The sequence below is a fragment of the Heptranchias perlo genome, chromosome 10, assembly GCF_035084215.1.
Source record: "Heptranchias perlo isolate sHepPer1 chromosome 10, sHepPer1.hap1, whole genome shotgun sequence".
NCBI lineage: Eukaryota > Metazoa > Chordata > Chondrichthyes > Hexanchiformes > Hexanchidae > Heptranchias > Heptranchias perlo.
In genome coordinates, this window is record NC_090334.1 from 67,474,499 (window position 1) to 67,491,814 (window position 17,316).

A 17,316-nucleotide genomic window follows, 5' to 3' on the forward strand; every position below is an offset into this window, starting at 1 on the left:
AGAATGTGCCAATCGCATTAAAATAGGCTTCCACCATGTAACTTAACCTGTAACTCAACAGCATGACTCAGTTGGCTGCATTCTCATTTCTGAGTCAGAAGGCTGTGAGTTCAAGTCCCATTCCAGGACTTGGATTAATTACTTTCAAGCTTAAACTTCCGAAAAGGGAAAGCTCTGGATTTCCTCCCAGATGTCCCAAAGGAAGTTCAGTGAAAACTCCATCCTCCCCTCCTCCCCAATTCCTCACCGAGTTAAAATCGACCCTCAAGAGTCTGCTAAAAGTTGAGATGAGGGGTAGCGCAGACTCAATTGGGAACCACGCTTGCGGAGAACGTGGGTAGGAGACAGGCTGAAACACTGCAGCCCTGATTCTCTGGCGCTCGCTCCCAGCGAGTGCGACTCCTAGCTGGGAGCGCCGGATCATGGAATTGTCCCCTATGGTGATCTATTCTGGAGTTTTCACTGAACTTCCTTTGGGGCATCTGGGAGGAAATCCAGAGCTTTCCCTTTTCGGAAGTTTAAGCTTGAAAGTAATTAATCCAAGTAGCAGCCCTTGACAACTTCCCAGGGCCATAACCTAAAACGTAGATGAGGTGATAGATTCCACTGTGCACTGGTACCAAGTTTCAGCCTAAGCTCATTTCCCAGACTGCACCTGGGGAGTGACAGATACAATAGGTGGAGATAGGTGCATGTGATTGGACATCAATTCAGGACAGGATTGGGGTTGGCTACTTTATGCCCTTTATGGTAAAATAACTTGCTATCACTCACCGTCTGACAACCAATTACTACAGTGTAACTGAACCATGGAACCCGTACCTCAGAAGAAAGAAGGAACTTGCATTTATATAGCTTCTTACACAATGTCAGGACATCCCAAAGTGCTTTACAGCCAATGAAACACTTTTGAAGTGTAGTCACTGTTGTAATGTAGAAAACGTGGCAGCCAATTTGTGCACAGTAAGGTCCCACTAACAGCAATGGCCAGATAATCTTTTTTTTCAGTAAGTGTTTGTTGAGGGATAAATATTGGCCAGGACACTGGGGAGAATTCCCCTGCTCTTCACAAGAAGATGTGAAAATGGGACTCATTGCACTGGGATGAACTTGGCTAATTATTTAGAAAAATGACATAATATTTTAAAGGTATATTCATATTTTAATAATAAACACCTCACTCCTTTAGCATATCATAAATGATTTTCAAATGAAATATACTAAAGCACTAATTTGCTGGGTTGGGTAGATTTGCCTTCAGTTCCAGTGGTATGAAATACAATCCCAGTTCCTCGTCTCAGCTGATCTTCTAGGAGTTCTTTGTTTCTGATTTACAACATTCGTTCTGGAAAACAAAGTTAACATGAGATTGTAGAATGCATGCTAATTTACAATAAATTTGTGGAGTCAGTACAATTGTGAGGGGATGATTCATTTGTACGTAGAAATAAGACATGGCGCCATCATCGGAGATCCACATATCCACACGGAAAGCTCAGCCGTTCAAATCAGCTCAGAGATACCTGCCTCTGCTTCATGAAAGGGCATTTAAGAAGACCCCCAGAGGCTTAGAACATCACCTCTCATGGAGCTTTCAACCCCTGCTTCAAGAGGCAAAGCACCATTGTCGCTGACGGCCATTCTCTAGCCAGTAGGCCAATTACATGGTTCTCCTGGTTTTAGGGATAGCTTACAGCCAGAAAGTATGAAATTTGGAATCATATATTCGCCGATAGCTCAGCTGGTCTGGGCAACATGTACCTGAGCCATATGGACTAGAAGGTACAAGGTTTGACTCCCAACTTGTGATGAGAATTTAAAATTCTCATTCTTGTTTTCAAATCCCTCCATGGCCTCACCCCTCCCTATCTCTGTAACCACCTCCAGCCCTACAAATCTCCAAGGACTCTCTGTTCCTCCAATTCTGGTCTCTTGCCCATCCCTGACTTTCTTCCCACCACCATTGGCGGCCGTGCCTTCAGCTGCCTTGGTCCTAAGCTCTGGAATTGCCACCCTAAACCTTTCCGCCTCTCTCTCCTCCTTTAAGACGCTCCTTAGAACCTACCTCTTTGGCCAAGCTTTTGGATCACCTGTCCTAATATCCCTTTATGTGGCTTGGTGTCAAATTTTGTCTGATTAGGCTCCTGTGAAGCGACTTGGGACGTTTTACTACGTTAAAGGCGCCATATAAATGCAAGTTGTTGTTATTGTGCTAGCTGATTTCAGCTGTGGTCAAGGTGGAGGTGCTAAAAAATGTCCTCAGCACTACCCTGGGGTAGGGAGGGAGGGGGAGCTCAGCCAGGATTTCCGCTTCTGATTAATATGGAGTGACGTCTGCCGGATATGCATGTTTGGACGTTGGATGAAGACTGGATCAGGGTGGTCGGTGATTACCCTTTGAGCGAATAGCCTGCTGACAGCCGCAGTGTAGGTTCACACATGAGTAAAGGGCATTTGGGTGAGATGCTGGAGGGTCTTCGGTATCTGTCGAACTGTACCCTAGCGGCAGATAATGGAGTGTACATTAGTCTTGGACGGGTGCCCAAAACGGACAATAGCGAATCAGAAGCCCACTTTGGACTCGGCCAGATTTTCTGTTCCACTGAAGTCAAAGGGAAAGCTTCAATATGGTGGAGTGGAAATGGGCTAGTGATTCGCTAGGGTTCATTTTGCACCCCCCCACCCCCCACCCCACCCATACAAATTCATAGCCCATTCCCTTCAGGAGAGAAGGAATTGGCAACAAAAATAAACAGTCACGATGGTAATGTTCAAACAACTGTGTGCACATATACTTACACATGTACAGCTGATTCAGTATTGGTGCCAGCGTTCTGAATCAAGCAATCTAAATAAAGCACTTCAGGGCACCAACAACCTGAACACATTGTGCAACGTAAATGGGCTATTATTAACCTTCCACAACTTTATTCTAGTAGCGCACAAGCAAACTCTCCTAAGGAGTTCGATGAATGCAGCATCCAGCCTCACATTATCAAATGGTATGTAAAAGTTAAAAGCAAATATAATTTAGACCAATCTAAATCTAATAACCTAACATATTGCCAATTAACCCTCAGACCGCAAAGCTCTTTGCGATTTAACATTAATGTTTTCAAAAATGTTAATGGGTGAGGTAGAATAATTCAGAGGATAATTCAGTGTAATTTGGTTAACTGGAAGCGTTGGTGTACAGGAGCGTTTGTGGGACTGCTGTAGGTGGTAACTGCAGCTGCCTATTGTAGTTAGCCCTGCCAGCTGAGCCCCTCTGCAGCTGTGGGCAGTGCCAGTCCAATGTTAGTCCACTTTCTATACCCTGGGATGTACGGAAATGACTCATGATAACATGGTCACCATCTAACTGACAAGATTAATTGTCTCTCTTCCCCCAGCCCCAAGGGCGCAGGACCAATTAATATTCTCATATTCAATGTGAAGTGCTTATTCCCTATGCATACTCAACATATTGGTTTCAAACCCCTCTTATCTTCTGACAGTGGGCACAGTTCAGTGGGCTGTAATTTTGTGGAAACCTGGTGTACTCCACTGGTGTCAGACACAAACCCTCCTCCCCCCATCCCAATAACAAATTTTCACTGGGAGCTTATCAGTTCTGCAGTCCGATTACAGGCTGATCAGTAGATTTGCTTTTATTTTCAAAGGAGTCCCTGTCCTACGCTTTCCTTCCACTTCCACTCAATTTCCTCTTTAAAGGGATCTAATGCTCCTTTAATCCTACATTTTCAGTAATCAACCTCTGATGATCTATACAAGGAGGCCTGTGGATTGAGGAGTGATTCAAACATAGAAACATAGAAATATAGAAAAATTTATAGCACAGGAGGCCATTCGGTCCATCGTGTCGGTTGAAAAAGAGCTACTCAGCCTAATCCCACTTTCCAGCTCTTGGTCCGTAGCCTTGTAGGTTACGGCACTTCAAGTGCATATCCAAGTACTTTTTAAATATGATGAGGGTTTCTGCCTCTACCACCCTTTCAGGCAGTGAATTCCAGACCCCCACCACTCTCTGGGTGAAAACAATTTTCCTCAGCTCCCCTCTAATTCTTCTATCAATTACTTTAAATCCATGCTCCCAAGTTATTGATCTCTCTGCTAAGGGAAATAGGTCCTTCCTGTCCACTCTATCTAGGCCCCTCATAATTTTATACACCTCAACTAAATCACCCCTCAGCCTCCTCTGTTCCAAAGAAAACAACTCCAGCCTATCCAATCTGTCCTCATAGAAGTAAAGGGAATTAGGGGTTACGGGGAGCGGGCAGGAAATTGGACATGAATTTAGATTTGAGGTTAGGATCAGATCAGCCATGATCTTATTGAATGGCGGAGCAGGCTCGAGGGGCCGATTTGCCTACTCCTGCTCCTATTTCTTATGTTCTTATAGCTAAAATTCTCCAATCCCGGCAACATCCTCGTAAATCTCCTCTGTACCCACTCTAGTGTAATCACATCTTACCTGTAATGTGGTGACCAGAACTGTATGCAGTACTCAAGCTGTGGCCTAACTAGTGTTTTATACAGTTCTAGCATAACCTCCCTGCTCTTATATTCTAATTGAAAACCTGTTGAGTTATTTGAAGATTATTGCCCTAATTTGGTATTTAATTTTAATCTACTTTGCAGTAATCAGTACTGTTCTAGTGAATTATGTATTAACTGAGATTACTCCAGGGGTGAGTGAGTTTGAGGTCAGTGGGCAGTGCAGAAATAAGCTTCCTTGAAATGCTTTAAAGATTATGGGGGTTCAAAGATAGGTGGAAAAGCAAGTTACGATGAGGACACAAAGTGTCTGCAAAGGAATATTGACAGGTTAAGCGAATGGGCAAAAATTTGGCAGATGGAATATAATGTGGGAAAATGTGAAGTCATCCACTTTGGGAGGAAAAATAAAAAAGCAAAATATTATTTGAATGGAGAAATACTACAAAATGCTGTGGTACAGAGGGATCTGGGTGTCCTTGTACATGAAACACAAAAAGTCAACATACAGATGCACCAGGTAGTCTGGAAGGCAAACGGAATATTGGCCTTTATTTCTAGGGAGATTGAATATAAAAGCAGGGAAGTCATGCTACAAATGTACAGGGTGCTGGTGAGACCACACCTGGAGTACTGCGTACAGTTCTGGTGCCCTTATTTAAGGAAGGACATACTTGCATTGGAGGCAGTTCAGAGAAGGTTCACTAGGTTGATTCCGGGTATGGAAGGGTTGTCTTATGAGGAAAGATAGAACAGGTTGGGTCTATACTCATTGGAGTTTAGAAGAATAAGAGGAGACCTTATTGAAACATACAGGATTTTGAGGGGGCTCAATAGGGTAGATGCTGAGAGGATGTTACCCCTCATGGGGGAATCTAAAACTAGGGGGCATAGTCTCAGAATAAGGGGTTTAAGATGGAAATGAGGAGGAATTTCTTTTCCCAGAGGGTTGTGAATCTTTGGAATTCTTTACCCCGAAAAGCTGTGGAGGCTGAGTCATTGAATACATTCAAGGCTGAGTTAGATAAATTTTTGATCAGCAAGGGAGTGAAAGGATATGGGGAAAGGGCGGGAAAGTGGAATTGAAGTAAAAATCAGATCAGCTATGATCTCATAGAATGGCGGAGCAAGCTTGAGGGGCCGAATGGCCTACTCCTGCTTCTATCTCTTATGGTCTTATGGGTAATTTTGACTTTGGGCGATAGTGTAAAACGGACGATAGCGGATCAGCCGATTCAGGAGAGATGTATAACAGGCGGCTGATCCGATATTGCCTGTTTTACACTATCACCCAAAGTCAAAATTACCCCTAATGTGTACACACAGAAGGCGTAAAGATAGACTTTGAACTAACCGGGCGGTTTCTATAATGGCAGCCAATCTGCAATGCCAGTTTTATGCCCGAGTATCAATTGAAAATCTACCCTTTGGTTTCTGAAGTGGGGAGAAACTTTGAAAGGTGCAATGTTTAAAAATGTAATAAAGTTTCTTGACCAGCAGGTGTCACTGTAAGACCATGGTAATAATTATGAGTGTTTCACATTCTACTTAATTTGTTCCCATGTACAGGGTTTGAGAACAACAGGAGCCAATGTAGCTCAATATATTGGGCAAGATTTTGCTGTGGCATCTGCCGTTAGATAAAGTTGTCCGTGCACGTTTAGGTTTTTAAAATTTTTTGCGTGGCAAGTTGCTGAAAGTGCGCGCTGATAGTGTCGCAGCGAGGGAAACAGGGCATCTGGGACCTGAGTGAACAGGGCAAGCAACTGGGTATCTCCTTAAGCAATCAGATTGAAGGATTGTGAAATCAACAGCGCATTTAAGTGTAAATTACAGTGGGTGAATTCAATGTCAAATCAGGTACAGGAAGAGAAATAAAGAGAGGGAAAGAAAGATTGGATTAAGAGAGAGAAAAAAAAGGGACAGAAAGGAAAAGTTAAAAAATAATTAAACATTTTAAATTTTACATTTTTAAAATCTCCAATAACAATTATAACCTGAAGGAATGAGACTCCACACTTGTAACAGTTAAATTCAGTGCCAGAGAGGTTGATTGGCAGTAATTAACAATTATCACGATGTTAAATGGGGACTTACACTTGAAATGATAAGAGTTAACTTTCTGTGGCGAGTTTAGTTCGTATCTACTGCGCAAATACAGCAACTTCACGCCATTCAATGCACTTCAATGGTGAGGCAGTCAGCGAGATGCCGTTTTCGCGAAGCTAAAGTCAGAGCGGCCCATCTCGGACAGCAACTTTTGGATTTTTGAGTTTAACTGCACATCTGTTCCTCATCTGAAGTTGCTGTACCATTTGTGCATAAAAAAGGGCGAGCATCATTAGCCCCATCATTATCTTGACAGCAAAATCTGGCCCAATATATAGCACCTTACCTCCATACATTGCAATCGAAAAGTGAGTGTTACCCCGTTTAGGAGATTGAGGGAGAGTATTTCCATTGGGTACTTTTTTTGACACTTTTGTGTATCCATTTCTGGTGGATATTTAAGAAGCTGTCCTGAGGTAATTCTAACTTTGTTGTACCTCAGAACACAAGATGGGCAGTGCACAAGATGAGCCTGTGTTATACCACACGACACCATAGTGTGGTATAACACAGGCTCAGGTCTACTCTCAATATGAGGCATGGGGGTGGAAGGGTAAGTACTTCTCTAGAGGGAGATAGGGAACTTCATTAGGTACATCGACCTGGCCAGCCTTCAGGTATTTCTTACGCACGCGTCTATGGCGCAGCGTAGACAACAATACAAGATCAGGAACAGGAAGTCCTCGGCCAAGATGATGGTACCTGAGTCCACTGTGTATGAAGGAAGGGGGCAAACATTTTAGGTGCTAATTAGTTCATTGGAGACATTTTATTTATTTATTTGCTGTATTTGGTTCTCAAACTTTATCAGTTTACGTCAACATTTCTTGGAATAAATTACTGCAGTTTACAACTAGTAAGAAAATATGTCCTAGGCAAATTTAAAATTAAATTCAATTAATTAAATAAAAATCTAGAATTAAAATACTAGTATCAGTAATGATGGCCATGAAACTACCGGATTGTCGTAAAAACCCATCTGGTTCACTAATGTCCTTTAGGGAAGGAAACCTGCCGTCCTTACCCAGTCTGGCCTATATGTGACTCCAGACCCACAGCAATGTGGTTGATTCTTAATTGCCCTCTGAAATGGCCTAGCAAGCCACTCAGTTGTAAAATCTTGCTACGAAAAGTCATAATAAGAATAAAACCGGACGGACCACCCGGCATCGGAACAGCAATGTGGGAGAACCGTCACCACATGGACTGCAGTGGTTCAAGAAGGCGGCTCACCACCACCTTCTCAAGGGCAATTAGGGATGGGCAATAAATGCCGGCCTCGCCAGCGACGCCCACATCCCATGAACGAATAATAAAAAAAGATGCTCACTGCAGTTCTCCAATTGTAGTATTAAAGACAAGTTGGCAAAAAAAGCCTCTTTTCCCCCCTTTCACAAAACTATTATTGCAGTATCTGCATATTGTAACACTGGGTAAACACAAGAACTCTTTTCACAGTCTCTGCACTGTCAACATCTGCCACTAGGTGGCACACAGTCACTATTACTTTATTTACAAACAGTGACTGTGCCCTCCAATGGCAGAAATTAATATTTCAACTAACTCACTACATATCTGTAAATGTATTAGGACAGGAGTGATTGTAGATTTGATATGGTATAAACCATTAATGCTTAATAAATTGGCTAACATCGCTGTTAAATAGCAGAGGGGTGAATTTAATACAAGCATGTTAACATTGGCAGCAGTAATTTCTCCAAGTTATGTTTTAAATAAGTAAAAAAGTCACATTTTTAGTCCTATAGCTCTCGTTTACAGGAACTTGCTGATGTTTATTCCTTTACAAAATATGGCCAATGCACTCAAAGATTATGAAACATTGATGTTCCAGTCTGTTTACATATGGCTGCTAACTAGCAAGGTATCAGTCAATCAGTCTCAGATTATCGACTAATTCTGTGGTTTCCTGATATCTGTTGTGTACTTATGTGAAGAAAATCTGCAAATTCAAATTCAGCAACTAGCGTCTGCTGCAAAGGAAGTGTGCTTGCAGTGAAGAAGCAAAATGTATTCAGATACATAAATCCTTGAAAGTGGGTGGACAATTTAATAAAAAAGCAGAAAGAAGAGAAATTAAAAGGGATCGTATACAAAAGCAGAGAGCCTGGACTGCTGTGTGCAGTTTTGGGATCCTTACTATTAGAGAGAGAAAATGCAAAAGGTAGCACTAGGGATGAGAAGTCTGAGTTACAAGAAAAGACTGGAGCAAGTGGGACTGTGATCTCTCCAGCTGAGAGGAATAAGAGCTGTTTGATAGAGGTGTGCAAAATGATAAAAGGAATAAACAAGGTAAACACTAGACAGGTTATTTCCGTTGGTAGTTAAATCGAAGATAACGATCTCAAGATAAAAGGAGAGATTAGAGCAATTTTTTTCACACACACAGTTATTGGAATGCTTTGCCACAAGTGATTGATGGTAAATTAATGACAGCAATTAGAAAGGTTTTGGATAATTATATAAAGAAGAATATAAATAGGTTTGGAGAGAAAACGGGGCCGGGGGAGGATTAGTCTGGGGAGAAATCAGGAAAATGGGACTGTGTAAAATCAGCCCCCAAATAGGGCCTAAATTCAGTTCAGGCAAGATGGGCTGAATGGCCCCCCGCCTACTGCTAAAATTTCTGTGTTTCTATTAATTTAAATGACTGTTTTACATGCAGAGAGTTTGAAAGTTGCTATTTTCGTCAACAAGATTTTTAATGGTTGCTTTATTGATTAGCCTTTAGAAAGTGTCACCGGATTCTTTGTGAGTTCAAGCAGCAATGAGCTCACTTTCTCGCCAGTGCATCGTGGATCCTCACTGATTCAACCGTCACCGTGGATACTCTTCCCAATGCCCGCTGGCAGCCAGAAGCCTCGCCTGCTGGCAATGCGTATTGGCAAATGGCGGGCGGGCTGCCCACGGTTCACCGTTCTTTAAAATCGCAGAGTGTAAATGCAGCCTGGAGGACGGAGTCTCAATCTGCTTCTCTCTGCGGTCAGGCCAAGCCTTAACACCGTATTTACATTCAGTGTGAAGCTGAAATTTGCAGCATATAGTCAGAATTAGTCAGTAAGTTAAGGGAAGTGGTCCAATACTAATCATTGCACAGGATCGTCATGGGTAAACCCGGTGGCTCACTTGGCAATTGCAGGTTTGTACCTGCTGATCCATACAGACCGGAAAGGTCCCAGGTTTGATCCCCTGGTCTGTGATGAGTTGGCATGGGGTGCTACAATTGTACTCAATGTCTGGGCAAGAGAGAGGCTAAAAGAAACAGACGGGGTTGTCCCTCCCGATTGCTATCTAGTGGCTTCTGCTGGAAAATGTGCTGGCCACATCTGAGGACACCGTCCTCCTCATGCCGCCAATGGTGCCAATTTGGAGTGAGGTAGAAATGCTGCACAATAACAAACTAGTGACTGATTAGCCAAATGCCAAGCCACAGCTACGTTTGGCAACACTTTCTTTCAGTGATAGCCACCATAGTAACTTTACTGACTGGGAAGGTGATGTAAGGAGAGGTTTTCTGGATTGTGACGAAGCTGAAAATCTGCCCTACAAATTCCAGTGTTGTCCCAAACATGTTCAGTAACCGCACAGCATGTGCCAACATTATAAACATTCCAGATGTACATTAACAGCACAGCACAAGCCAATACTAGCGCACTGTGCAAATCCATCATAAACATTGCCAATCGATCCCAAAGCACCATATAAATCCACCAAAAGGCACCAAAACAATCGAACAAAAGGCACTGGGTGTCGTGCAACTCCATTGCAATACATTTACAGATCCATGCAATGCACTGTGCAAATCCATCAAAATGCACAGTACAAGTGCAATGAAATCCAACAAAATGCATTCCGCAAAGCACCAAGTACTCCGCAGTGCAAATCCATCAGAACACAGCATGCAAGCCCAGCAAAATGCAGCATGCAAACCCAAATTCATTACAAAGCATTATTCAGATCTAATGAAATTCAAATCCATTATAACGCATCGTGAAAGTGCATCGCAACACGTTTTGCAAATCCAACAATACACCATGCAAATTTACAGAAGCATGTTGTTCAAATCAAACAATGTGCCACACAAACATATTGCTATTACACCATGCAATTCTAATAAAATTCAACCTGTACTTCCAAGGAAATTCAGTGTGTCAATCCATCACAAAACACAGAGTAAATTCTTTGCAACGTGCCATGCAAGTACATCACAATGCATGATGGAAACACATTGTAATGCAGCAAATAAAACCATTACAATATACCAGCAAATCCAACTAAACGTACCATACAAATGCATCAAAACGCATTGTGTAATCCCATCGTGGCACACCATGTAAATACGTTGTAATACATCATGCCAATCCAATTAAACACACTATGCAAATCCAATGTAACGCACCATGTAAACAATACAATAAATACATTGCGTAAACTCATTGCAACACACCGTGCAAAAACAAGACACACCATGTAAATACAATGCAACAGGCCATGCAAGTTCAATGGAACACATGGCGCAAATGAAGGTCCTGGAATCCTGCAGGGGTTCGACTGGTCTCCTGCTGTAACTGCGGTGGGAGCCTGGCCGAACCCTTGGGGGAACAGCATTTCCTGCTGTTTATGTGGTGTCTCTGGGGGTTCGGCTGCTCTCCCACCAGGTTTATAGAGGGAGATCGATAGAAACTCCATGGAGCTTCAAAGTCCCAATGTACAAAATGCAATGACATACACCATACAAATCTGATGAAGCAGACCATACAAATCCCATGCAATGGACTATAGAAATCCAATGAAAGGAAAGGAAAAGACTTATATAGCGCTTTTCACAACCTCAGAATTTCCCAAAGCGCTTTACGGCCAATGAAGTACTTTTGAAGTGTAATCATTGTAGGGAAATGCAGCAGCAAATTTGTGCATAGCAAGATCCCACAAACAGCAATGTGATGTTGCAAATCCAACAAAATACACCAAATAAATCAAATAAAACATACCAAACAAATCCAATCAAATCAAAAGCACTGTCCCAATCATACAAAAAATACAACATACAAATAAAACACACCCCATAAATTCAATGAAATGCACTGTCCCCAATACAGTGAAATGCACGATACAAATACAGTGAAATGCACAGTACAAATTCAATGAAATGCACTATCTCGAAATACAGTGAAATGCACCGTACAAATTCAATGAAATACACCATAGAAATCCAATGAAATGCATCATACAAATACAAGACACACCGCAGAAATCCAATGAAATACACCATATAAATCCAATGACACACTGTACAAAAGTAGTGAAACACACTGTGGAAATGTCTCATTCAAACTCAATAAAACACATTATATAAATCCAATGCAATGCACTGTCAAAGTACAATGGAATGCACTGTATCCATCTAATGTAACATACCGCAGAAATCCATTGAAATGCATGATAGAAATTCAATAAAACACTAAACAAATCAAATAAAATTCAACTTAGAAATCCAACACAATGCACCATATAAATCCAATAACACACTGTACAAAGCATTGAAATGCACCAGACAAATCCTATGAAATACACGGCATAAATCCAACCGAACACACTGTACAAATCCAATGAAACACACTGTAGAAATCTGATGAAATGGACTGCACAAATCCCATGAAATACATCATGAAATCTAATGAAGAACAATGCACAATCCAATGAAGCATATTTTACAAATGCTATCAAAGGCATCGTACAAATCCAATGAATCACAACATACTGATCCAATGAAACACACAATACAAATCCAATGAAACACACTGTACAAATCCAGTGAAGCACACCATTCAAATCCAGTGAGACACACAATTAAATCCAGTGCAACACACATCCAGACCTCATTACAGCCTTGGTCCAAACATGGACAAAAGAGCTGAATCCCAGAGGTAAGGTGAGAGCGACTGCCCTTAACATCAAGGCAGCATTTGAGTGTGATGGAATACTCTCCACTTGCCTGGATGAGTGCAGCTCCAACAACACTCAAGAAGCTTGACACCATCCATTGACATCCCATCCACCACCTTAAACATTCAGTCCCTCCACCACTGGTGTACCATGGCAGCAGTGTGTACCATCTACAAGATACATTGCAGCAACTCGGGAAGACTTCTTCACCAGCACCTCCCAAACCCACGACCTCTACCACCTTGAAGTCAGTGGGAATCAGGGGGAAAACTCTCCAGTGGCTGGAGTCATACCTAGCACAAAGGAAGATGGTAGTAGTTGTTGGTGACTAATTATCTCATCTCCCCAGGACATCGCTGCAGGAGTTCCTCAGGGCAGTATCCTCGGCCCAACCACCTTCAGCTGCTTCACCATTGACTTTCCCTCCGTCATAAGGTCAGAAATTGGGATGTTTGCTGATGATTGCACAGTGTTCAGTTCCATTTGCAACCCCTGAGATAATGAAGCAGTCCGTGCCTGCATACAGCAAGACCTGGACAACATCCAGGCTTGGGCTGATAAGTGGCAAGTAACATTCGTGCCAGACAAATGCCAGGCAATGACCATTTCCAACAAGAGAGAGTCTAACCACCTCCCCTTGACATTCAACGGCATTACCATTGCCCAAATCCCCCACCATCAACATCCTGGGGGTCACCATTGACCAGAAACTTAACTGGACCAGCCACATAAATACTGTGGCTGCAAGAGCAGGTCAGAGACTGGGTATTCTGTGGAGAGCGACTTACCTCCTGACTCCCAATAGCCTTTCCACCATCTAGAAGGCACAAGTCAGGAATGTGATGGAATACTCTCCACTTGCCTGGATGAGTGCAGCTCCAGCAACACTGAAGAAGCTCGATACCATCCAGGACAAAGCAGGCTGCTTGATTGGCACTCCATCCACCACCCTAAACATTCACTCCCTTCACCACCGGCGCACCATGGCTGCAGTGTGTACCATCTACAAGATACATTGCAGCAACTCACCAAGACTTCTTCACCAGCACCTCTCAAATACACGACCTCTACCACCTAGAAGGACAAGGGCAGCTGGCGCATGGGAACACCACCACCTGCACGTTCCCCTCCAAGTCACACACAACCATGACTTGGAAATATATCACCGTTCCTTCATTGTCAGTGGGTCAAAATCCTGAAACTCCCTACCTAACAGCACTGTGGGAGAACCTTCACCACACAAACTGCAGCGTTCAAGAAGGCGGCTCACCACCACCTTCTCAAGGGCAATTAGGGATGGGCAATAAATGCTGGCCTCGCCAGCGACGCCCACATCCCATGCAAGAACTTTTTAAAAATACAAATCCAGTGAAACACACCATACAAAACCAATGAAACTCACAGTACAAATATAGTGAAACACACCGTAAAAATCCAATGAAACATACAGTACAAAACCAGTGAAACTTGCCGTGCAAATCCAGTGAAACACACCGTGCATAGCCAATGAAACACACAGTACAAATCCAGTGAAACACACCATTCAAATCCAGTGCAACATACATCCAGACCTCATTACAGCCTTGGTCCAAACATGGACAAAAAAGCTGAATTCCAGAGGTGAGGTGAGAGTGACTGCCCTTGACATCAAGGCAGCATTTGAGTGTGATGGAATAATCTCCACTTGCCTGGATGATTGCAGCTCCAACAACACTCAAGAAGCTCGACATCATCCAGGACAAAGCAGGCCGCTTGATTGACATCCCATCCACCACCCTAAACATTCACTCCCTTCACCACCGGTGTACCATGGCAGCAGTGTTACCATCCACAGGATGCACTGCAACAACTCGCCAAGGCATCTTCGACAGCACCTCCCAAACCCCGACCTCTACCACCTAGAAGGACAAGAGCAGCAGGCACATAGGAACAACACCACCTGCACGTTCTCCTCCAATTCACACACCATCCTGACTTGGAAATATATCACCGTTCCTTCATCGTCGCTGGGTCAAAATCCTGGAACTCCCTTCCAGCAGCACTGTGGGAGAACCTTCACCACCCGGACTGCAGCGGTTCAAGAAGGCGGCTCACCACCACTTTCTCAATGGCAATTAGGAATGGGCAATAAATGCTGGCCTCGCCAGAGATGCTCACATCCCACGAACGAATAAAAAAACATACAAATCCAGTGAAACACACCACATAAATCCAATGAAACACACCATACAAATCCAGTGAAACACACCATATAAATTCAATGAAACACACCATACAAATCCAGTGAAACACACCATATAAATCCAATGAAACACACCATACAAAGCCAATGAAACACAAAATACAAATCCAGTGAAACACACCGTACAAATCAAATCAAACACAACTTACAAATCCAGTTAAACACACCGTACAAATACAGTGAAACGCACCGTGAAAATCCAATGAAATACACTATACAAAACCAATTAAACTCACCATGCAAATCCAGTGAAACATACCGCGCATAGCCAATGAAACACACAGTACAAATCCAGTGAAACACACCATACAAATCCAATGATAATCACCGTACAAATCCAATTAAACACACCATACAAATCCAGGGAAACACACCCTATTTATCCAGTGAAACACACCATGAAAATCCAATAAAACACACACCATACAAATCCAATGAAACACACCATACAAATCCAGTGAAACACAACGTACAAATCCAATTAAATACACCGTAAAAATCCAGTGAAACACATCGCACAAATCAAATGAAACACACCGCACAAATCCAGTGAAACACATTACACAAATCGAGTGAAAAACACCATACAACTCCAATGAAACACACCACACAAATCCAGTGAAACACATTGCATAAATCCAGTTAAACACACCATACAAATCCAGGGAAACACACCGTATAAATCCAATGGAACACATCATGCAATTCCAATAAAACACACCGTACAAATCCAATGAAACATCGTACCAATCCAATGAAATACATCGTACAAATCCAATGAAATACACCATATAAATCGAGTGAAACACATCATACAAATCCAGTGAAACACACTGTACAAATCCAATGAAACTCACCGTGCAAATCCAGTGAAACACACAGTACCAATCCAATGAAACACACAGTAGAAATACAAGGAAACACACCGTACAAATCGAATGAAATTCACCATTCAAGTACAGAGGAACACACCGTACAAATCCAATGAAACACATGTAACAAATCCAATGAAACACGCAGTACAAATCCAGTGAAACACACCATACAAATCCATTGAAACAGACTACAAATCCAGAGAAACACACAGTGTAAATCCACTGAAATACACCATACAAATCCAATGAAACACATCGTACTAATCCAGTGAAACACACCATACCATTTCCGTGAAGCACACGGTACTTTCAATGAAACACACAGCACAAATCCAGTGAAACATACCGTACTAATCCAATGAAACATGCCGTACAAATCCAGTGAAGCACATTGTAAAAATAAAAGAAACACACAGTAGAAATCCAATGAAACACACTGTACAAATTGAATGAAATTCACCGTACAAATCCAGTGAAATACAACGTACCAATCCAGTGAAATACACCATACAAATCCATTAAAACACACTGTACAAATCCAATGAAACAGACCGTACAAATACAATGAAACATTATGTACAAATCCAGTGAAACACACCACACAAATCCAGTGAAGCACATCGTACAAATAAAAGAAACATACAGCAGAAATCCAATGCAACAGACTGTACAAATCCAATGAAACACATCGTACAAATCCAATGAAACAGACCGTACAAATCCAGTGAAGCACACAATGCAAAACCAATGAAACACATCGTACAAATGCAATCAGACAGACCGTACAACATAAAATCCAATTAAACCGACAGTAGAAATCCAGTGAAACACACGGTACAAATCCAATGAAACCCACCGTACAAATCGAATGAAATACAGTACAAATCCAATGACACAGATTGTACAAAACCAGGGAAACACACAGTACTAATCCAGTGAAACCGACCATACAAATCCAATGAAACTCACCGTACAAATCCAGTGAAATACAGACTGCAAATCCAATGAAACTCACTGTACAAATCTAGCGAAATGCACCATACAAATCCAGTAAAACACACCGGACAAATCCAGTGAGACACACAGTACAAATCCAATGAAACACAACATACAAATCCAAAGAAACACAACACGCAAATCCAAGGAAACAAACCGAACACATCCAATTAAACACGCAATACAAATTAAATGAAACGTATCATACAAATCCAGTGAAACACACAGTACAAATCTAATAAAACACAACATGAAATCCAATGAAAGACACAATACAAATCCGATGAAACACACCATACAAACCCAGTGAAACACACAGTACAAATTCAGTGAAACATACCGTACAAATCCAATGAAACACACAATACAAAACCAATGAAATACAACATACAAATCCATTGAAACACACCGTACAAATCCAGTGAAACGCACAATGCAAATCCAGTGAATCCACGGTGAAATCCAGTGAACACGCCGTGCAAATCCAGTGAAACATACCGTGCAAATCCAGTGGAACACACTGTACAAATCCAATGAAACACACAATACAAATCCAATGAAACACACCATGCAAATTGAATGAAATTCACTGTACAAATCCAGTCAAACACACAGTGCAAATCCAGTTAAACT

General features: G+C 42.1%; 1 protein-coding gene across 1 annotated transcript in view; it reads right to left on the bottom strand.

Moving 5' to 3' along the window:
- Nucleotides 1–518: 518 nt before the first annotated feature.
- Nucleotides 519–17,316, bottom strand: part of si:dkey-288a3.2 (protein phosphatase 1 regulatory subunit 37) — a 181,574-nt gene continuing 164,776 nt past the window's right edge. Inside the window, exon 12 of the mRNA XM_067992178.1 lies at nt 519–1,345. The gene's annotated coding sequence lies outside the window, so the exon portion shown is untranslated. The remainder of the gene's footprint in view (nt 1,346–17,316) is intronic.